Source organism: Heloderma suspectum, chromosome 5, assembly GCF_057233095.1.
Source record: "Heloderma suspectum isolate Gila_16-S chromosome 5, 16-S_ref, whole genome shotgun sequence".
Lineage (NCBI taxonomy): Eukaryota > Metazoa > Chordata > Lepidosauria > Squamata > Helodermatidae > Heloderma > Heloderma suspectum.
In genome coordinates, this window is record NC_139462.1 from 72,023,181 (window position 1) to 72,047,124 (window position 23,944).

General features: G+C 42.3%; 1 protein-coding gene across 1 annotated transcript in view; it reads right to left on the bottom strand.

Moving 5' to 3' along the window:
* FSTL5 (follistatin like 5) overlaps positions 1-23,944 on the bottom strand; it is a 683,196-nt gene that overhangs the window by 650,431 nt on the left and 8,821 nt on the right. The window lies entirely within an intron of this gene.

A 23,944-nucleotide genomic window follows, 5' to 3' on the forward strand; every position in this document is an offset into this window, starting at 1 on the left:
CGCCTCCCCCCCCGGCCTGAACTTCGGGGCGAGAACCGAAGCACCTCCCCCCCACCGCGAAGCAAGCTGCGGGACCAGGTAAGGGACTTTCGTCCATCCTTACAATTCAGTCTCTGTACCCAGTTCAAGAACAAGGGTAAGACGGTAGGTGAGTGGCAGGTGTTATCGTTCGTTAGGGATGGGGGAGAATTTCTCCCCGAAACTTCGGGGGCCGAGTGCCAACGTATTCGGCCCCCCAAAGTAGTTTCGGAGAGAAATTCTCCGCCCCCCCCCCCCGGGATGGGACTTACCTTTCCCGAATGTCCCTCCCGGCGGCGGGTCCCGGCGGCAGTTCGGCAGGTCTTCGTCAGGGGCGGGGGCGGCAGCCAGTCTTTCAACCGGCTGCCGCCGACGCCATTCCAATAAAAGTTAAAAAAAAAAAAATGCCCCCGTGATAGGCTACGTGACGATTAACGTAGCCTATCATGGCTAGATTTGCAAAGTCAGCCGTGATAGGCTACGTAAATCGTCATGTAGCCTATCACGGGTGACTTAAAAAAAAAAAGCGCGTACGGCTAATGGCGGCCCCCATAGGGAGCCGCCATTCGCGTTCCTTATTTGGTCGCTGTAGTCTACGTAAAGATTATGTAGACTATGGCGAAAATAAGGGCAACGCTATTTGCATTGCCTTTATTTTCGCCTAGTCTACGTAAAGATTTACGTAGATTTACGTAGACTACAGCGACCAAATAAGGAATGCGAATGACGGCTCCCTATGGGGGCCACCATTTGCGTATGCGCCTTTTTTTTTTTAAGTCACCCGTGATAGGCTACGTGACGATTAACGTAGCCTATCACGGCTGACTTTGCAGATCTAGCCGTGATAGGCTACGTAAATCATCACATAGCCTATCACGGGGGCGTTGTGTTTTTTTTTAACTTTTTATTTCGCGGCCGGGCGAGGCGAGGCGCCTCCTCCCCGGCCTGAATTTCAGCCGGGCGAGGCGGGAAGCCTCCCCCTGGCCTGAATTTCGGCCGGGCGAGGCGGGAAGACTCCCCCCCGGCCTCAACTTCGGGGGGAGCAGCGAAGCACCTCCCCCCCCCACAAAGCAAGCTGCGAGACCAGGTAAGTGGCTTTCATGCACCCCTACCGTTCATACATTATGTATTACATATGAATGTATTCATTACTCCTGCATACCTATATCATGCCTGAGAAAGTTACATGTCCAATGACCCTGATATGTGAAAAAAATTAGACCAAAAGTGAAAATATGTCCTAAATCATCCAGCAGTTTATTTATTTCATTTATTTGTTATATAACATTTATATACCATGTTATTTGCTAAAAGCCATCAAGGTGGTGAACAACAATTTAAAACAATAAAATCTTAGCACAATAAAAACATCAAAAACTGTAAAAGTTTAAAACAACTCCAGAATTTAAAAAGCTAAAAGAAAAAGTTTATTTTTAAGTTGGCAGACCAGTTTCTTTAATGGAGCTTTTCTACACAAGGCTGTTAATCACTGTATCTACTTTTGGTTTTGTCGAAGAATTCAGATCTAAGCTCTACACAAAGAACTTTTCCTTTCTTGCTTGTCTGCTACATAACCTCTAGATGGTGCTGTGCTATAGCAGAATATTGCAGTTAGACAAGTAGGAAAATACCCGTCCTTTTGCTTTCAGAAATAATACTCCATTTTCCTTACTCTAAAAAAAAGACTGGGAAAGTGCTCTGAAAAAACAGAAACAAAACTGGAGGGTCATGACATCATTTAAAGAACCTGTAAACAACCATGAATAAAGAATCATGAGTGCACAATAAATACCTCATGTACCAAACTCATGGACAGGATTACAGCCAACATTCTTTGGCTAAGTCTACTCAGAGATCAGAGATTCATATACAATCAGAAAGACTGGAGACAGCTACTTTTTTTTTTTTTAATTTGTAGCCCAAACCTCCAAGGGCATGCCATCCATGCCCTTTTGTCCACTGTCACCATGAGTTAAATGATTTACTAGAAGCTAAATACTCAGATTTAATATAAATCCAATAATGCTGAACTAAGCTCTGCATCTATTTTCATGCAATAACATTAAAAACAGAATATTGAAAGATGCCAAGGTTAAAACCCTACCATACTGTGTATTGATTTCTATCTGAAAATACCAATTGACTTAAATGGGACAATGATTTCACCCTAGACTCTTTAGTTCCTATGACACAGATTTAAATGGAGTGTAATGAAACGGGAAACACTACAGACTTAACCCCTTCTCATTACACTGTTGAGATGATAATCTCACAGTCAGTTTTGCAATGCTGTAGGGAAAGAAACACGATAAAGGTATTATCCTTCAGAGGCCTCAGATGAGTATTTTTAATAGAATTGACTTGTGCCTGTTGATCTTATTTTCCCATAAAGCTCCATAGCTCAGTCTCATGAAACTACAATATTTACAGGTGTTGATATCGAGTCTACTAGGTAGAACCTATATAGTCACAGCCTAGAAGACTTCTTTCTTCTCTTCTAAACTGGATTTCTTCTTATTGCTTCTTCTTTAGTATCTGATGGTATTCATGAACATGAAGGTGGCACACTGGCCAGCACTATGCATTATGGGGATGTAACATAAATATTATGAGAAGGTTAATATTTCACAATATTATTCTGCCTTTTTTGTAAGTATTTTTTAAATAACAGGGTTAGTTCTTGGTGGAAGGGATGCTATTTTTCTCATTTGTGCTGCTCTGTGTATGTGCATGCCTCTTTTAGATTAGGGTTATCTGCCCTTAGCTTTTAGATATACCTTTATAATGGGAAGGCCAGAACCTTCATGCCCTGTCCCTGATATTCCAAAAGCATCTGGGCACCAATTGTTGGCAGGAGAATGTTGGATTGTGTGGATCTTGGCTATATCCAGCAAGGCACCAATGTAAGCTTTTCTCTCATTGCAAAAAGCAGGTATAGGAGTGGGGAGGAGATCCCAATCAGGAAGACCATGGTGGGGGGAAAAGGTTAACTCCCCCCCCCATATCATGGTCCCAATCCAGCTTCCTTCACACACACACACACACACACAGGCTATTGGTTTAAAAAAAAAAATCAGCCAAAAATGTGATTAATGCCACCTCTAATTTGGCTGTCAATGAGAAAAATGTGTAAATATTGAAACAATCCAAAATTGATCCAAGGAGAGTTCACCCATCATAACTTCCTGGTAGTGAGGAAAAGTACTAGTACAAACCAAAAACCAAACGTAAGTCCTGAATAAAAGCATATTTCTGGGGGAGCGGAATCACATTAGAAATACAGGCTCTTCTATTACAGCTAAGGTATATTCTGAAGAATGCATGAAAGAGAAGTGGGTGCTGGACAGGGAGAAATCTGTAAGAATAAGAAGGAAGCATGCAGTGATCTAGAAGTGCAGCTGGCCAAGTTTCAACCCAGATCACTCAGGATAACCAAGGAAATGGCCAATGGGGGAGGGGGATATTAATGGAAACTGTCAGGAGTGAGGAACCAATCATAAAAGGAGTTCATTAGTGGCTGCGCCACCCGGGAAAGAAAATGGGATGCTATGGAAACTGGGTAAGTAGTTAAGGAAGGAAAGTTACTAACGTAGAGGAAATAGGAACACTTCCTAAGTGGGGTGACAGAGGCAAAGGACACAAAGAACCGATCGATGGCATTCATTATCTGCCACATCCATGATCCCTCAACACACTGTCTGCCAGCCCATTAGAAGAATACTATTAGATCCCTTTGCAAGTATATATCAGGATAATGAGACCAGACACAGAAATATGGGCTAACCAGGGCCACAATTTTATTGAAAGTAAATAAAACAGGATCTATAACAACCAACATGTGGGGTGAATTGACTAAAACTCTGGAGACACCTGGTAACTCAACTTGCTTACATAGAGCGTCATGTTAACCCTTCCCCTGGTCTGGTGGTAGTCTGAAACTCTATCCCTTTCTCCAAGGGTAGGCAATATGGTGCCTGCAGGCACCAATATGCCCACAGAGACATTTCTTGGCACCTGCCAAGGTGCCAAACCACTCCCACTTAAAAAACAAACACACACATTTTTATACAAGTAGCTGGAAGCACTGTGGAATAGGTTTGTGTTCGTGCTGAAAACTGTGGGTTCATAGGAGTTGTTTGGTGTGTTGGGGCTCAAACCACACATCAGCCATTTACTCAATCTTTTGGGCAGGTTACTTGTCTTTTGCCATGCCTCCCATGGCAGCCATTTTAAGGTGGTGCCCAGGAGAGTTTCCCAAATAATTTGTCCCACATGCCCCAAAAGGCTGCCTACCCCTGCCTTTCTCAGTAGCCTCACATGTCCAGGAGTTGAGGGATGCTTTCCTGACTTACTCTCTCCCCAGACCCACAGCTCCAGGTAGGTGAAAAAGTTGACCTCACAGGTAATCTGTGCCCCATCCCCAACCTCAGGGTCTCACAGCCCTGAGTGGCAAGTCTCAGGAATCCTTCAAGGTGCCCTGGAAGCTCACTAATACCCCAATTTATTCAGGTCTTTTCCTACAAATCCCTGCCAAATTATGGGCTGAATTCCTCTTTGTGGAGCAGGACCTCTGGAACTAGCTGCCGATCAACAGCCCCAATCAGAGGTAGCAGCACAGACTAATAAAAAATCAAGCAAACCCCCCTAAAACTTAGGTCAATCTGCTTGCAGGCAACAACAGCAACAACAAATTCCTACTCAGCCCAGACATGACCAACTAGTCTTACACTGTAGCCTGGAGGGACAGTGTGCAGACACTGTGAACAAAAAGAGAGGCCTAGATAGGGATGGGGCAGGGTGGGCTTATATAGCCTTTAAAGCCCTGCTCCACGCTAGCATCAGTGTAACATGTGGCTGCATGCTGTGTGCCAACATCCCTCCACTCACATCTGGAGCACTGGCAAAGCTGCTCTCACCCACATTCTTCATGCTGGTTGAGGAAGCAAGCTTCAGCTTAGTTATATACATGTAGGATTACATATATATCACTGAACATGCACGTGCGCGTGCGCACACACACACACACTTATTTTTTAAGGCCTAGAGGAGAAATAAAACACTGTCTTACCTCTTAAACAATTGTAATCTTTTTCATACGAGTTAAGGACATAGAATCATAGAATAGTCATAGAATAGTAGGGTTGGAAGGGGCCTACAAGGCCATCAAGTCCAAGCCCCGTCTACGCTATTTGTGTTCCCCTTATTTTCGCTGTAGTCTACGTACATGTTTACGTAGACTAGACGTGCCAAAATAAGGAACGCAAATGGCGACGCCCATGGGCGCCGCCATTTGTGTATGCGCGGTTGTTGTTGTTTTTTACTCAGCTGTGATAGGCTACGTAAACATTTACGTAGCCTATCACGGCTGACTGCAGGGATGCAAACGGCAGCGGCTACGGCCGCTGCCATTTGCGCACCCAGCCGGCCAGGATTTGGGGGTGGAGGGATGAAGCACCTCCCCACCGGCCAGAATTTCGGGGGGAGGGACAGAGTGCCTCCCCCCCACCGCGAATCAAATTTCGTTAAAGGTAAGTGACTTTCGTACATCTCTAGAGATGTCCCTAGCAAAGGCTCTTTGCCTTTGCATCAGCTTAAAAGGGGAAGACATGACTGTAAAACACCCTCCCCAGATCCCTTGACAAACAAGGGCCTTTAGCCTTTCAACAAGACCTCTGTCTAAACAGGGTGTCACTGCTCAGCCCTCCAGCACTGACGCTTCAACCTGGGCGACCCTTCTGCAAACCCCACCCTGCCTCTGTCAGGTTCTCACAGACAGCTTCCAGCTTCCCTGCCTGCCAAGTTCAGACCAGGAGATGGGAAGGGAGAAGGATGACTCCCATGGGCTTTGCTCTGAGAGCACTGTCAGAGATAAGCTCATGCAGATTCTGACATTCCAGAGGCCAAATGGGCCCAAGCCCTTCCAGGCTACTGTTAATCAGATCTTAGCTATAAACTACAAGATCCACTGCAATGCTGAAGCTGGGCCTGACACCAGGTCCTTCTGGTCTGAGGCCTACTTCCTTGAACCTCATATCCTATCCACGCAATCCCCTGTATGTGCCACTCTCCCCCGACTCTGAGGAGTGGATCTTGGGCTCTTCTACTGAACACAAAAAGCCCAAGGAGAGGTCCCCAACCAGCTCCTCATCTCTCCAACCTTTCATCCGCAGGAGAAGCCAATGCCTTCACAAAAAAGCCATTGGTCTTGAGAGGGTGGAGCTTCTGGAAGTCCTCTCTTGGTTTGGCTATTAAAACCTGTGATTTACTCCGGCTCAGTGCTAGGGTAACTGGTCTATACCCTAGCTCCATGAGTGCTGTCCGTAGTCCTGAAATTAACTCATTTCTCAGATGTGAGAACTGCCTGTCCCAGATCGTTTCTGCTCACTTGAGCTATCATCCAGAGCAGAGCAGATGATAGAATCACAGATGAAGCACAACACAAGGAAAGTCGGGCCAATCCAAGTACTACAGATAATCCCATGACAAGCAAAATGGCTTCAGGATGCCAAATAGCTGAGTCACCTTTGTCCTGTTTTTTTCTCTGTTATGGCCCATCTCTGCCCTTTCCTGTGATGATGAGCATCTTTGTACTAAATAAATAAATACTGGTGAACTGCACCTGATGATGTCAACTCTCATTTTAGAGACTGGGAATAGTCACATGATATATGATACAGAACTGCAACAGTGTTTATTTTACTCCTTCCAGCTGCAGCTTTGTTATTGGTTTAATCCATAGGAACAGGCCCAGAGGTTGCACATCCTAAGCAAACCTCTATATAAATATGAATTATTGTCAATGTGACTGGTTTCCAGGTAAAGATTTTAGTATTAGGGTATTATGATGAAAGGATGTCCTTTACCATTTAGGCAGGTCTACTGTTATAAATCGAATGTATTGGTACAACCTGTGTTTGCATTTTATTATGTTATTGTAATTTCAATTTTATTTTGTTTTTATTTTGCAAGACCATTGTTGATGCCATGTAAGAATTTTTTCTCTACTGTTGTCTGCTCTGAATCACTTTTGTCAGAAACTTCATAGCTAACCAATATATTCCTAGCAAGTTTTAAGCGTTAGGTATCAAACTCTAGTCATAAAGCAAAGAATATGTTGTCAGGCTTCTTACATATGATAAAGTGCCAACAACTTTGCCCTGTAGATATAAGCAATTATTGAAATGCCTATGACCATAATGGGAACACAACATAAGCTTTCCAACCCTCCCCCTTTTGCCCTCTGTGCTGCTAGAGGGCCAAAGCTAATCGATACATTTTAATGATATGTGATATAGAATTTGATTATTATTTGCATAGGCAGTGATGCCAAGATTTAGCCAATATACAGGCTGCATATTTGTGATACTCTTATTTTTAAATGGTTAAACTTTGCTATGAATAAACTTTTGTCAACCTCTACATACACACACACACACACACACACACACTGATAGACAGAGAGAGAGACAGACAGACTAATTTTGATGTACTACTAGTCATTTAGGTACAGGGCACCCTTTTGTACAGTCACCTAAGGGGTTCTGACCTAAGGGGTTCAGCTTATGTTGCCCCTTGGAACCATTCTAGCTTCATGGTTCTGGGAGCCTTAGGATTCAAAATATGTTCATGGTATTAAGCTCATTATTGGGAACTACATTCATTAAAACCAACAGGTTATATTTGCAAATATACCTAGAACTGAGGTATTCATTACCTTAGACCACATCAGTATTCAAATTATTCATCTAATATGGACTTTATGAATCAGTTTAATTTTCCCTATTTATGGGGGGATATTTATCTCCAGTACAAAGATGCAGCTAACTCTTTTCCAGTGTCTGATACTGAATGGATAACAGACACGCATATAGCCAGTTTAATTTTATCAGCTACTGGGAGGAAAACAGAAGATAAATTTAGGAAAATCCAAATTAAAAATTTAAAGATTTCTTGATTTATTGGAAAGTACTGTTGGAGAAAAGAAGTACTGTCTAAAAGCATTAGCATTCCATTAGATGGTTATAGTCACAATCAGGAAGAAATGCAATGCTTTGAGCCCTTCCTCTGTGGCCATTGTGTAAAGGTTCTTGTCAGTTAGGTCAGATTACGCATGTATAAATCTACCCAAATTGACAGATTTTTCATATATGAAGGACAATTTCCATTACTGATTATTAACAAAAGTTTTCAGGGACATCAATCCATTTTTAAGAACATCAGTTGTTTCTTGATACTCAGTTTAGGGCACAATCCTATTGGAACTACTGTGGGTACTCATAAGCCTCTGAAGTCAGAGGCTTAGGAGTATCCAATGCAGAACGAGAAGCACAATGTGCCTCCCACTCTGCATTTTAGCTAGATGGGCGATTTCACCCATCTAGCAGAGGCTTTGTGGAGGGGGAGGAAAGGAGGTTGGGGGCAGCTGGGTATAATTTGAATCCTCACGTCCCCAGTCTCCTCCCCTCCCCGCCACCGGGAATACCACCTTTCACCTCCTATGCATTCACATATGCGAGCTTGTAGCAGCAGCCAGCATGGTTCTCTCTGTGCTGGCTACAAGGGGGCAAGGGAGGAGGCGGGGAGCATAGTTTCCTGGCTCCAAGCAAGCTCAGAACCCTGTCTCTGAGCTCGGAGCCTGGAAACCAACATACCCTATGTACTCCAGGTGCTGTCTAGGAGGCACCAAATCTTGCTAAAAAAAAAAAACACCAAAAAACAACCAGTAGAAATAAGTGTACTACTCCCAGTTGCAAGTGGGAACTGCATGACTGAAGGTGAAGCAGGCTTTAGTGTTACCAACACCTATGCAACTTATGGTTTGCTTTTCTCAGCCTGTAATACTAAACATACTTTGGGATGTACTTCTGAACAGAGCAAACATGCATAGGATCAAAATGCACATTTATGTTAACAAACTTGGGGGGGGGGGGTTACATCTCTGGTGCATATGTCCGGACTTACTGGCCCCAGATATTCGGGCCATTTTTGAAATAATGAAGTTAGTTGGGATTTTGTTGCTTTGACACTAGGATTAATGTCTTGGATGAGAAGTATCTGCCTGCTATTAATCTTCTTATGATTAATCTTTTGTTAGCTTCTAAGATTGCACTCATTCAATACTGCAAAAAGCCTATAATCTCAACAATTAATGGAATGGTTAATCAAAATCCTGAAGATTAACAAAATGGACAAATTAACAGATAAGATATACAGAATGCATTGATTCAGTTCCTGAGTTGAGTCTCAAGAGAAAAACGGATTTGAATTGAAAGGAATATTTGTTATTAGAATTGTAAGGAATATTTTGTGGCAATTTTTGAATAATAAATATTAATAATTAGTGTTTTATATCACATTAGAAAAAGGAATGCATTAATGAAATACACATTTCCTACAGTTACAATTGCATGTGTAATTCATTCAAGTTAATGGAACTTAAGCATGCAAAACAGTAGATGTTAATGGGACCTAAGCACATGAAACAGTGGATAACAGTGCAACCTAAGAAATTATGCCTAATGCAGATGATGAAATTACTGGGTTTTGAGTTTCTATTTTTGGCTAACTTCAAACTAAACATTTTCATCTTGGTCATCATGTACCACAGCACCTTATTTACAGTTAGGATGTTGTAATGGACTGGATGATTTTCAACCTTCTCTGGTGACTATTCTTAATATTAACTCCGATGCAATTTACGTTCTTTCTTCCCAATTATGTTTGTCATCTACCTCAAAATGATGTATTGAGGTAGACTGAAACATTTCCCTTGCATTAGCTTGGCACAATAAATGGAGAATGGGAACAAGCAAGCAATACCGCTCTCTGTTCTCAAGTATATTAGTTGTTGTTGTTGTTCAGTCGTTCAGTCGTGTCCGACTCTTCGTGACCCCATGGACCATAGCACGCCAGGCCTTCCTGTCCTGCGCTCTCTCCCGGAGCGTGCTCAAGTTCATATTCATTGCATCCATGATGCTATCTAGCCATCTCATCCTCTGCCGTCCCCTTCTCCTTTTGCCTTCAGTCTTTCCCAGCATCAGGGTCTTTTCCAGGGAGTTTTCTCTTCGCATTAGGTGGCCAAAACATTGGAGCTTCAGCTTCATTATCTGTCCTTCCAATGAGCACTCAGGGTTGATTTCCTTTAGGATGGACTGATTTGACCTCCTTGCAGTCCAGGGGACTCGTAAGAGTCTTCTCCAGCACCACAGTTCGAAAGCATCAATTCTTCGGCGCTCAGCCTTCCTTATAGTCCAGCTCTCACAGCCATACATTACTACTGGGAAAACCATAGCTTTGATTAGACGGACCTTTGTCGGCAAGGTGATGTCTCTGCTTCTTACTATGCTGTCTAGGTTGGCCATAGCTTTCCTCCCAAGGAGCAAGCGTCTTTTAATTTCATGGCTACAGTCACTGTCTGCGGTGATCTTGGAGCCCAAGAAAGTAAAATCTGTCACTGCTTCCATTTCTTCCCCTTCTATATGCCAGGAAGTGATGGGGCCAGATGCCATGATCTTAGTTTTTTTAATGTTGAGTTTCAAACCAGCTTTTGCACTCTCCTCTTTCACCCTCAACAAGAGGCTCTTGAGATCCTCTTCGCTTTCTGCCATTAGGGTGGTATCATCTGCATATCGGAGGTTGTTGATAATTCTCCCAGCAATCTTAATTCCGACCTCTGATTCATCCAACCCAGCATTTCTCATGATGTACTCTGCATATAAGTTAAATAAGCAGGGTGACAATATGCAGCCTTGTCGTACTCCTTTCCCAATTTGGAACCAATCGGTTGTTCCATGTCTGGTTCTGACTGTTGCTTCTTGACCCTCGTACAGGTTTCTCAGGAGACAGGTAAGGTGGTCTGATACTCCCATCACTTTAAGAATTTGCCACAGTTTGTTGTGATCCACACAATCAAAGGCTTTAGCATAGTCAATGAAGCAGAAATAGACGTTTTTCTGGAATTCTCTTGCTTTCTCCATGATGCAGCGAATGTTGGCGATTTGATCTCTAGTTCCTCTGCCTCTTCTAAACCCAGCTTGTACTTCCGGTAGTTCTCGGTTCACATACTGCTGAAGCCTAGCTTGTAGGATTTTGAGCATCACCTTGCTGGCATGTGAAATGAGCGCAATTGTGCGGTAGTTTGAACACTCTTTGGCGTTGCCCTTCTTTGGAATTGGAATGTAAACTGACCTTTTCCAGTCTTGTGGCCACTGTTGAGTGTTCCAGATTTGTTGGCATATTGAATGCAGCACTTTAACAGCATCATCTTTTAGGATTTTAAATAGCTCGGCTGGAATACTGTCATCTCCGCTAGCTTTGTTGTTACTAATGCTTCCTAAGGCCCACTTGACTTCCCTCTCTAGGATGTCCGGCTCAAGTTCAGTGACCGCACTATCATGGCTATCAGGGACATTCAGATCTTTCCTGTATAGTTCTTCTGTGTATTCTTGCCACCTCTTCTTAATCTCATCTGCTTCTGTTAGGTCCCTGCCTTCTTTGTCCTTTATCATGCCCATCTTTGCACAAAACGTTCCCTTGAGATCTCCAATTTTCTTGAAGAGATCTCTAGTCTTTCCCATTCTGTTGTTTTCCTCGATTTCTTTGCATTGTTCATTTAAGAAGGCCTTCTTGTCTCTCCTTGCTATTCTCTGGAACTCTGCGTTCAGTTGGGTATATCTTCCCCTTTCTCCCTTGCTTTTCACTTCCCTTCTTTCGTGAGCTACTTGTAAAGCCTCATCAGACAGCCACTTGGCTTTCTTGCATTTCTTTTTCTTTGGGATGGATTGAATTGCTGCCTCCTGAACAACGTTACGGACCTCCGTCCATAGTTCCTCAGGCACTCTGTCTATCAGGTCTAATCCCTGAAATCTATTCCTCACCTCCACTGTATATTCATCAGGGATATGATTTAGGTCATACCTGAACGGTTTAGTGGTTTTCCCGACGTTCTTCAATTTAAGCCGAAATTTTGCAAGAAGCAGCTCATGATCTGAGCCACAGTCAGCTCCAGGTCTTGTTTTGACTGACTGTATGGAGCTTCTCCATCTTTGGCTGCAAAGGACATAATCAATCTGATTTCGATATTGACCATCTGGTGACGTCCATGTGTAGAGTCGCCTCTTGTGCTGTTGGAAAAGAGTGTTTGCTATGATCAGCATGTTCTCTTGGCAAAACTCTATTAGCTTTTGTCCTGCTTCATTTTGTACACCAAGGCCATGCCTGCCTGTTATCCCGGTGATTTCTTGACTTCCTACTTTAGCATTCCAATCCCCTATGATGAAGAGGACATCTTTTTTTGGTGTTAGTTCTAGAAGGTGTTGTAGGTCTTCATAGAACCGATCAACCTCAGCTTCTTCGGCATCAGTGGTTGGGGCATAGACTTGAATTACTGTGATGTTGAATGGTTTGCCTTGGATTCGTACTGAGATCATTCTATCATTTTTAAGATTGTACCCCAATACTGCTTTTCCCACCCTTTTGTTGACTATGAGTGCTACTCCATTTCTTCTAAGGGATTCTTGCCCACAATAGTAGATATGATGGTCACCTGAATTAAATTCGCCCATGCCTGTCCATTTTAGTTCGCTGATTCCCAAGATGTCGATGTTCAATCTTGCCATCTCATGTTTGACCACCTTCAGCTTACCTTGATTCATTGATCTGACATTCCAGGTTCCTAAACAATATTGTTCTTTACAGCATCGGATTTTCTTTTCACCACCAGACACATCCACAGCTGAGTGTCCTTTCGGCTTTGGCCCAGCCGCTTCACTCTTTCTGGCGCTACTTGGAAATACCCTCTGCTCTTCCCCAGTAGCATATTGGACACCTTCCGACCTGAGGGGCTCATCTTCCGGCATCATATCTTTTAGCCTTGTGATACATTCCATGGGGTTTTCTTGGCAAGAATACTGGAGTGGGTTGCCATTTCCTTCTCCAGTGGATCACATTTTGTCAGAACTCTCTGCCATGACCTGTCCGTCTTGGGTGGCCCTGCACGGCATAGCTTATGGCTTCACTGAGTTACGCAAGCCCCTTCGCCACAACAAGGCAGTGATCCATGAAAGTATATTAGTACATTTGGCTTATTATCTGAAAATAAGTATAATAAGCTGCCTAATGTGTACTGTTTCAAAGTTGTCTGGTTTTCTACATTTATTGATTCACTTTCAAAGTAGAGCCATGGTTCCTTGGATTAAGCCACCCTGTGAAAAATATTGCCATGTGAATCCACCCTGAATATGGTCAGATCCTAGTAGAGTACTTTAACACCTGTCCTAATGTGGACAGTATAAAATGGTCAGCCATCTAGTGAAACATATAGTTCATAATGGGAAGTAGTCCAGGTTATTGTTGGCCTCTCTCATCTGTATACTCTACCTTAACTCTGGATATTGTGGGAAATTGATATTCACCCCTGCCCGTAAGGCTCTCTACTTCTTTTTATAGTGTTATACTTTAGTTTTTATCTTTCAGCCTTAGCACATAGTTTTGCACTGTAAAAGTGTATTCAAGACCAAATTTTAGTCAACTAACAAAGTTTCTTGATAACTTTATCTGGGATTATGAGTAACTTTTTTCACAATGGATTATGAATGGTAACTGGGGTTGACCAAGCCCTCTAGCAAATATATAGACATGGAAGTAGACATCTGTCATCATATCTCTTGATTGATGGGTAGTCACATGTGCAATGGATGCTATGCATGAATTTCCTCTTCCCAAGCCAACAGCTAGCATTGCACTCACATCTCTTTAAATGAGGCTGAAATTGTACCAATCAGCTGTTCAGGAAAGAATACTAGGAGACTGGATTTAGTTTCCCTCATGTACACCCCCTTCCCTGACAAACAGCTGAGTCTCAGGCCTGCTAGAAAGGCTATTCATGCATACAAAGCCCATGGTATCCCAACTGAGCCCTGTGGATTGGATTCAAAATATGTAATCATCATATACAGGCAAAACTGCTAATAAGTTTTATTTTCAGAGAGTGGAGGACAGGAAGGCCTGGTGTGCTATGGTCCATGGGGTCACGAAGAGTCGGACATGACTTAACGACTGAACAACAACAATCCAACAGTACTCCTGTGTACCTATTACAGAAGGAAACCATTTCACAAACTGTATCCCTGATGGGTACAGTTGATGCATACCAAAACAGAGTTCTTGTCCTGTTCCAGTGCAGGGTGTGTCATCTGATCTAGCTAATACCTCAAGTGAGAGAGCATGATGGGAGGCATCTGACTGGAGCAGGCTTAGGACAAAGCAGATTCAGGGCCTTGACCAGTATATGATTGCAGGCACCAGCCAGGTCCTGGTTTCAGTTTCAGGACTTCAGAGAGTGATCCTTCAGCTAGGGTACAGACAAGTTACCCCAGCACTGAGCTGGAGTAACTAACAGGCTTTAGGAGAGTCTTCCTGGAAACTCCAACCCCTCAAGTGCTGTATCTGGCTGTTAAATGGCCACTGCCTTTTTCAGTATAGTTGCTGGCATCTTGGGGATGGGTAAGGAGGGTTGAAGGAGTGAGGAGCAGATCGGGGAATGCTACTCAGGATCTCCATGCTCATTGGAGGAGTCTAAGGTCCACTCCTCAGAGTAAGAAAGCAGCAGCACCTCCCAGGATGCAGGATTCAATATGGAGGGAGAGCTGAAGTTCAAGAGGACCAGTATCTGGTTCTGATACCTCCTCAGTTGCTATTGCTGGAGAACTCAGTCACCAAGAGCTCTCCTTGACCATGACAGTTCTATTGCCAGGGATGTACGAAAGTCTTACCTGGCTCCGCGCCGGGCAATCTGCGGTGGGGGGGAGGTGCTCTATCCCTCCACGTGGAACCCTCCCTGGCCGGCTCTGTTCCATGGCAGCTCTGGAGTTCTGGCCACAGCGGGGCTGCTGCAGCTGCAAATGGTGGCTGTCGTAGCAGCCGCCATTTGTGCCCTTGCAGTCAGCCATGATAGGCTACGTAAGTATTTACATAGCCTATCACGGCAAAGAGCAGGGACGCAAATAGCAGCCGCTACGCCATTTGCGCCCCTGCTCTTTGCCGTGATAGGCTGCATGAATACTTATGTAGCCTATCACAGCAAAGAGCAGGGGTGCAAATGGCATAGTGGCCGCCATTTGCATCCTTGTTCTTTGACGTGATAGGCTACATAAATACTTACATAGCCTATCATGGCTGACTGCAAGGACGCAAATGGCAGCCGCTATGACAGCTGCCATTTGCGGCCGCAGCAGCTAGGCAGCAGCCGGGAAACCAGCCAGAGCCGCCGCCGCCACCACTCCATCTGCCGCCAGGTAAACTCCGACCCAGGGGGATTCCACGGGGTGGCGGGGGGAGGCCATTCCACCATGGATTCCGGGGTGCTGGATTCTAAAGAATCCAGCTTCACTGGAGTCCATGGCAGAATTCTCTGACATCCCTATTGCCTGGATACAGCATTTGCCATTTTCAGCATAGAAGCCTATAGAATGTTCACAGACTATTGCAACAGCATATTTTCAGTTCCAGTGTTTATCTTATGAATGAATGTGTGTTTTTATGAATGAACTTTGCTGATCTGTGGTGCTTGGTGAACTTCCCTGGCCTTTTCAGAATTGGGCTGGCCCCTTGATTTAATTCTGAACCCAATTCCAAATTTGAAAACCCTGTTGCATTCTCAGAAAGGTCATTGGGAATGCGATGATGTAAGAACATAAGAGGAGCCATGCTGGATCAGACCAAGGGTTCACACAGTAGCCAACCAGCTGTTGATGGGAAACCCACAAACAGGACATGACATTTCTGATTACTTCCCTGTGATTCCCCCACTAGTCTGTGAGCCTCTAAAACTGCCACCTCCCCCTTTCCTTCTCCTCAATTCACTTGGAGACTGTGGCAGCAGCAGTAGTAGATGGGACTTGTTTGGGATACCTAGAAGGCTGAAATAGCAGCATCCCAGGCACAGCCAATTCTGCAAATGGATTATCCCATGACTCCTGAGTCTGATGGCAGAGTGGCAGCACGATCTCCCTCCTTCCTTCAGGGCAGAAATATGTTACTGCATTTGTCACTATTTTATTGCTATTTATTTCTGTGGTGTTAATATGTTGGTTTAAAGCTGCCTTGGAAATCAAAGTTTGAAACATAGAGTAGAATTTTTAAAAATAATAATATATTAAAATAAATAAAAATGTTCTTGGATGACTAGGAATTGCAAAGAGATATGATGGATAGACAGAACAATTTATGTACACCTAAACACATCAGCCACTTCCTATAAGCTCAAGAACAAACAAACAAAATGATGGTCAGGGCTACCAATTTAAGCAAATCATGTGAGAAATATAAAAAAAAGGTTAGAAAACGAGTGGAAAAAACTAACATGATTAGTTGATCGGCTGGGGGACATAACAAAAAAGAGGAATCCAAGGTTGATGTCAAGAGAGTTGAGATATAGCCAAGCTACAAGTCTCATACAGGGTTGATACCTTAGATGCTTGTTAAAAGCAATGAAAAAATCATGAAGGTTGTTAACAAACAGCTTAGTATTCAAGGCATATAAATATTCTGAGGACTTAATTCTGCCTAAATACTATACACACAGGTGTAATAAACTGCAATTTGAATCCTTCTTCCATAAAGATATGCTTCATGAATGTAGTAGTGAAAATCACATTGCAGTCTCTCCAAAAATACAGTTGATGTTGTTGTTGTTGTTGCTGTTCAGTCATTCAGTCGTGTCCAACTCTTCGTGACCCCATGGACCATAGCACGCCAGGCCTTCCTGTCCTGCGCTCTCTCCTGGAGTGTGCTCAAGTCCATATTCATTGCATCAGTGATGGTATCTAGCCATCTCATCCTCTGCCGTCCCCTTCTCCTTTTGCCCTCAGTCTTTCCCAGCATCAGGGTCTTTTCCAGAGAGTTTTCTCTTTGCATTAGGTGGCCAAAATATTTGAGCTTCAGCTTCAGTAACATTTGATAGCAGTAGCTAACCTGTATTTCCCTACATGGAAATACAACAGAACTTATCTACCAAGCAAGACTCCACTGAGTGCAAACCTCATCGATCAGCACACAGTCACAATGCAACATTGCTTTGTAGATGTTATGTCATGTCCTTGAAGACGGTGAACATTGGTTTTTTGTTTTCCTTTTCATACTTTCTTTCTCTGAATAAACAGGCCAACTTAAGTGTGGGCCCATTAAAATTTCCCTTTCTAAGGGAATTATGCACTAGCCTATTGATGACCACCAGCTTGGTACTCAGATACGCGGAAGATACCCATTGTGGATCAGATGACAATGTTAATGTGAAGCCATACTGGAATACAGATTTGGTATTTGCTTTGGTTTTTATTTTGTGGAGTCTTCATAATAGACATGAAAAAAATCTTTGAAGAAGGTAAATACAATTATAAATAACTTATATTTTTTAATAGTCTGTTTAACATTATACGTAGGAGCCAAATAACAGTGCAGCTAATTCTGTACATCCAAGGGGGCCTTGGGCTTGTGTTTTTTGAAGAGCAGCCTCCTTCAGCAACATGGAAAATGACCTTTCAAACTGAGAGAACTTTGAAAAGCAACCTGTGATATGACATGAGGGCCTGCTGGTTAAATTTTAAAACAGTTATTTCATGGCATGCCTAAAGTAGCACTTTGGATCTCAGCCATAGTTTTATTTGCATTAAGAAGAAAAAGAAATGCATACCTAGAATTCTAGACTTATAAACCCAAGTGCTCAGTGCCCAAAGTTTCTCTCAGTATTAACACCAGTAGCTCATAACACCTTTGCTCAGTCCCAATACTTAGATGCCACATGACCACGATGAGCATGTTGAACGAAATTTTAACCATACTAATGTTTCACTCAAAATGACAAGGTTGGTTATATCTGTATCTGACTGAATAGCTTTTTCCAATAATTTGAGGTTATCTGCCCCCAATCTGGCAGTTCTTTTGAACTTAAGGAATGTTTCACTTCCATGGAAGTAGCTGCATGGACAGAAGGATGCAAATGTGAATCTGTCTCCTTCTTGAATTGAAGGGAGAGTCACTGTCTGAGGAGTTGCATCTGAGTACACAAATTCCTGAGTCAGGAGCATTGCATCTCTAGACAGATGCGCATTGACATCTCTTGGTCAATTTTCTGTGGAGCAGAGCCAGTGTTGTGCAACAGAGCCCCGACCAACTATTGCAACCCTCCTAAGTTTAAAAACAATTTGTGGAATCAGCACAGAAGCCAGTGGTGAGAAACTGAGTGGGCAATCCTGGCACTCACATGCTATTGCATATGTGCATTGTGAGTGTCACATCACTAGATCAAAGCCAGTAACACTATAATACATGCTTCTGTAGGGTTTCAAAATCCACAAATTTCGAAACAAAAAAAGGAGAAATATCATATTGCAGTAATAGACTTCTGTTATAAAACAAAACCAATGGTGCAACATGTGCCAAGCAGATGTACATGTAGCTTTTCTTCTTTATAGAAATGTCCTTATGCAAAAGGAAATTTACTAGCTGAGACCCTGGAGCAGCAGGTAATACCAGAGCAAGAAATAAAAATATGTAAAGGGAACAAATATGTTAATGCATGAGCTACTTGGCCTACAAGGGTGCCAGTTTTTAATTTCAGGAGCATAAAGAACTCAGCTAAAGTTTTAGATTAAAGCTGTAAGGTGCCTATAACACCACCACCCTGCTGCTGAAGGCAAAAGGATCGTGAAAATCAAGCCACTCTATTATGTCTCCCTGGTAATAATTCTCCAAATAACAATCTGGTATGTAGCTAAGGAACACAGAACATAGGAAACAACAAAATTGATCAAGACAATGTCACCAAGCCTAGCACTGTACTGCATAATACAAGGATTAACCATAATCAGTTATGTTATCCAGGTCCTAATGCCCCAGGTAAATAAATTAATATTAAACCAAATATTAACCAAAACATTAATATTAAATATACCATTTGCTGGAATAGACTATCACACTAGCAATAAGAAAACCATATACAAACAAAATTCGCCTTTGATTGTAACCACCAGATTACCACTTACTGAGCTGCTGAATGGATCGAGAATTTTAATATAATGCTAATGGATTACAAGAGCAGTGGAAGACCAAGGGTCTAAGGATTAATATTTTAGAATTGTAGTGGGTGAAGTCTTAAGGCTACAACAGTAGGCTGCATGACCTATCTATCTGCAAATATCCTGTGGGTTGCTTTATATGTTTAAAAAAAAAAACATCTGGCTGGGTCTTTATGAGTTGGGAGATTAGTACAAGGACAAAGATCCTTTCACTTTGAGGTTATTTGTTGCAACTGAGCCTTCAGCCTCAGTAGCTGAAAGTCAGTATGCCACCCCCAACAGCAGGAGCAAAATCCTAAGGCCCAGAAATCATTATTGCACAAGGGTGAGTGGAAGACAAGGTAAGAAAGATCATTCCAGCACTAAATACCCTTAAAAAAAGAGCCCAACTGATCATCACACAAACACTAGTCCCTTTCTGTACTGCTGTGTGAAAGTCAAAGAATAAAGTAAATGCATGCATGTGAACTCTTGCGGCCCAGTTTACAGAGAAGGTGAAGGACACAATGGGCAAAGCAAGGCACATTATTATAATAGGGATAAATTCTCACCTGTATGGACCTCAGACATGAATAGCTTTTGAGGAAATGAGGCAAATGGCAGAAATTGCCTACAGTGGCAGCTCCTGGCACCAGAGGCCTGCTTGGCTGGGCAAATATCAAAGCCAAGAAGCCAGTGCAGGGCCCACCACAAAAGGCTAACTGCCTCATCATTTCAACTTCATGCTAATCTACTGGGAAAGTCAGAAACAGTGCAAGACAACTCCTCTATGCGCTACGGAGCACTAGGCAAGCGCAGAGAGTGACTGATGTGCTAGACCTCTTCTTGGAGTATTTCCTGCTCTTCCAACCTTCTCTAGTTAACAGGAACCACTGGTCTTGCCTGATGGCCCACTGATCTTACAGCTGGCCTTGAGGAAGACCCCAGAAATCCATCTTGACTGAGTAGTGGAAACAGAAAGGGGCCTCTTTTCTGAGGCCTCCCTCAGCACATCCTGGCCTGCTTTCCATTCATCCTAGAAAGCGTAGGACACTGACGGAGGAAGTACATCAGGCAAGGGTCTGCAACAGTCTCCAAAACTATGAAGTGCTGTATTTTTCCTTTTTTTCTTATCCTCCCACAATGAAAGATGAAGCTTTTCCTCCCCAAATTATCTTTAGTTTGACTGACTTTGATCTCTGGAGCTAATATTACATCACCTTTCATGAAAACAAACGAGTCACCTAAGACCTATTCTACAGGGATCTAGTGGAGTCTGTCTCCTAAGTGAGAGCATCAACAATTAAAAATAAATAACAAGGCAGTCACTACTAAGACATGAAAACAACAGGTGGGATGCAATAAAATTAAATTCAAATAAAGCACTCAAAGAGAAAAGATAGAGTGGTGAGTGTGTGTGTGTGGTGGGGGGGTGTTTTTAAAGAACAATCCTCTTTTAAGAGAACAAGAATATAACCCCTTTCTCAACATGCACTGTGCACCTAGTGCTCCCATCCACAGGAGCACACATCTGAGAATCTGCAGCAGCTTGCAGAGAAATTTCTCCTATTTCTATGGTAGCAAAACTGCAGCTTCTATATTACTCACCTCTAATGTGTATGTCGCTGTTCAAAAGAGCTTCAGGTGTGCACAGCTTTCAGGGATCATCCATTTAAAAAAAAAAACAACTTTCCTGAAATCTCATTTACATTTTTGCACTTTACTGTACAGGATTTAATTTGCAAGCTCATCCTCTTGATTTTTTTTTTTTTTTAAGAGCTGATCACATTCGCCAGCACAGATGTACTACTATGTGTTGTATTGAACTATAAATATACTAGGAACAAAGTATTATTTTCCCATTCTAATTCCCAAGAACTGCATGGTAGCCTGGTCTATCAAACCCAATCTCCAATGCACCATGTTGACTCAGAGTGATTTAGAAAAATATGGATGGTTGTTGTGCAAAAAAAAAAAAAAAAATTAAAAAAAAGTTTCTTCCTGAAACTGGTCATGAAGTGGAATAAAACATGAAAGACTCACAACCACCACTACTGACCTTTCAGAAACCCATTTTTTCCACTTTGTAGAAAGTTTAGTCCACTGTCCTTTGAGTTCTTCAGTTCCATGGGAATCCTTCTAACCACTGATTACAAAGCCACTGTGCCACAATAAAAAAGTAGGTACTTACATGCATCCTAATGAATTGTTATTTCTCAGCTCAGGAGTGTTTCCATTTTTTGCAGAAATGTCTTTAAAACTTTGAAACCCCATCTTTGATTACTTTGTTCATGATTCAGTTCTGCTAAGTAATTATTTTCAACGGAATCAAATGGCAATGAAGGCTCACAGTTAATTATAGGTTGCATAAAGAGTACATTCTTGGTTTTAAATGTATTGCTTTTAAATTGAGTTGAATGTCTTTTGTAATGTAAGAAGGGCAATTGGAAAGAAGAAAAATTATAGCACTCATTCTTTTGGCAATACCCTACTTTCTTATTTATCCTTTTTTGGAGTAGGAGCAGTGGTCATATAGTCCATCTTGCCCATGATCAAGTATAACTCTCTTTTATTGGCAGCAAAGCACAATCAATCCCAATCTCCCAAGATTTCATTAAGACTGGCACTTCCCTGCCTATCCACTTGAGATCCCTTCACTGGAAATACTACTAGAGACTGAGGACTAATTCACAAGTCCATCAAGTTCATAGGGCTTTGATTGATTGATTGATTGATTGGTTGATTGATTGATTTTGCTGGAAATCTGTCTATAATTGCTATTTGCAACCAAGCAAAAGATATATATTTTGCTTGCTAACATAAAACATCTTAAATGTTGTCAGTTATAGCAGGTGTGAGCCAGGACATGAAGATGCCTATATCTGACTGACTGACTTCTTTATAAGGCTGCAGAAATTCCAGATTTCCAAGTCACCACTACATGCCCATTTACCATGCAAGGCAGAGTGAATCTAGAGCTTCATATGCAAACAATACATTCTGTATTGTTTGCATATAACCCCCGTCCATTAAACTATGGTCTTAATTTTCACATTTTGCTTGTTATGTTTCCACTTCCAGCTCTTCAGTGACTTTACTGACAGTAAGGCCTTGGTAAGAAAAAGTAGCAAGACAAGGATTGCACAGTATAAACCTAATGATGTTCAGTGGTTAGGTGAACTTTCTGTTGGTCTATTTATGACCCCATCAAAACTGAGGTCTGGATTGACATCAACTTCATCCATCACCATTTCCTTACACTGATGTCACTTCTGTGTGAAACACACATACATCTGTTTTGTAGTTGGATTGCTGTTCTTAAAGACAAACTGTCTTGTAAAGTGGAGTGTTGAGAAAGTTGGCCATACTTCGTTTAAAAAAAAAAAAATCATATACTGATCCCAAAGTGCCTTTCAGGTCCAGGGAGCTCCATCAGGCACATGGAACTTACCCACTGATAAGCACTTCTCCATTAACCTCAGTGGAGAAGGCAACCCATTGTGACAAGGGATGTGTGCCTTGAGCTACTCACGCCAATTAACTTAATTAAAGGCCTGAAGGTACTGAAATGTTGTGGATGCATTATGCACATGTATCAGACATGGGCTCTGGATCAGCCTAACCATAACTCTGGGAGGATCCATACTTCACACAGCAAACATAATTAATGCAAGTGAAGTCACATTATACTGGTGTTTCACACAGCAAACACGAACAGTGTTGTACAATAGGTACGTCATACTGGCATTTTTAAAGAGCCGTGTATCAGGGAGCCCCAGCCTAATCAGGGTGAATAGACACATGTATAAAGATATTAAAGATGTATGCCAAGCCACACATTATCTATTGCTACAAGAAACATTGGGTAACCACACGTCCACAAATTTTGGATTACCTTACTAACCAGCCATTATTTATGGCCACCTTCAGTCCTTCCTTCCCATAAGTCTTCTGCATGTGCCAGAACACTGTGGGGGATGCATTCATTTTACAAGGCACTTTTGCAAAAAGCAAAAGCGCTAAAAGTCTTAAGAATGGGGAGGAGAAGAAACACCACACGCTGGCAAGCTAGGGAGAGGAAAACTGGTATTCCTGCAGCAATTGTCTGCTTATAAACTGTGGAATGGCACCAAAGGACAAAGCTCAACCTTCCTCAACCTAGTGCCTACTAGATGCCTTGACTACAACTCTCATCATACCCAGTCAGCAATGACCACCCTCCGTGTGGGTGATGGGAGTTGTAATCCAACACATCTAGGGGGCACCAGGTTGAGGTAGGCTGACACCGACCAATATACTGATTTCATCATCAAGGTAATAATATTATAACAAACACTTTTTATTTGTAATGCATCTTCCTAAAAGACAGTTGCCAACGTTTACATTCTTTATTCTTCACAGAAATTGTGGGAGTTCAGCAACTTATACAAACATGTCAGTATAACATGTCCTCTCACAGTGTGTATGTATGTGTGTGTGTCCTCTCTCTCAGTCTCTCTCTCTCTCTCTCTCTCTCACACACACACACACACACCTGAAAATTCTACAAATCTTATCTCATAAGTGCACATTTTCTGATAACATTCAAAAATACTTTTGCACTGTGCTTATAAATAATCCTGAACATATTCCATTTAATATGTTCCAATACTTTTTAAGTACTTTACTACATGCCAAACACTTTTGAAGCTTCTTCCATAAAACCCTGCTGGACACCACACTCAATTAATTCAAATGAAAATAAATTGAACTTGAACTCACTTTAGGCAATCAGTTTTGCCAGCTGTAATTCACACTTAACTCTTTAAACTTAAAACTCCCATGAAATAAGATAACAAGGCACAGTGCTTCTAATATGACATGATTAAACACGG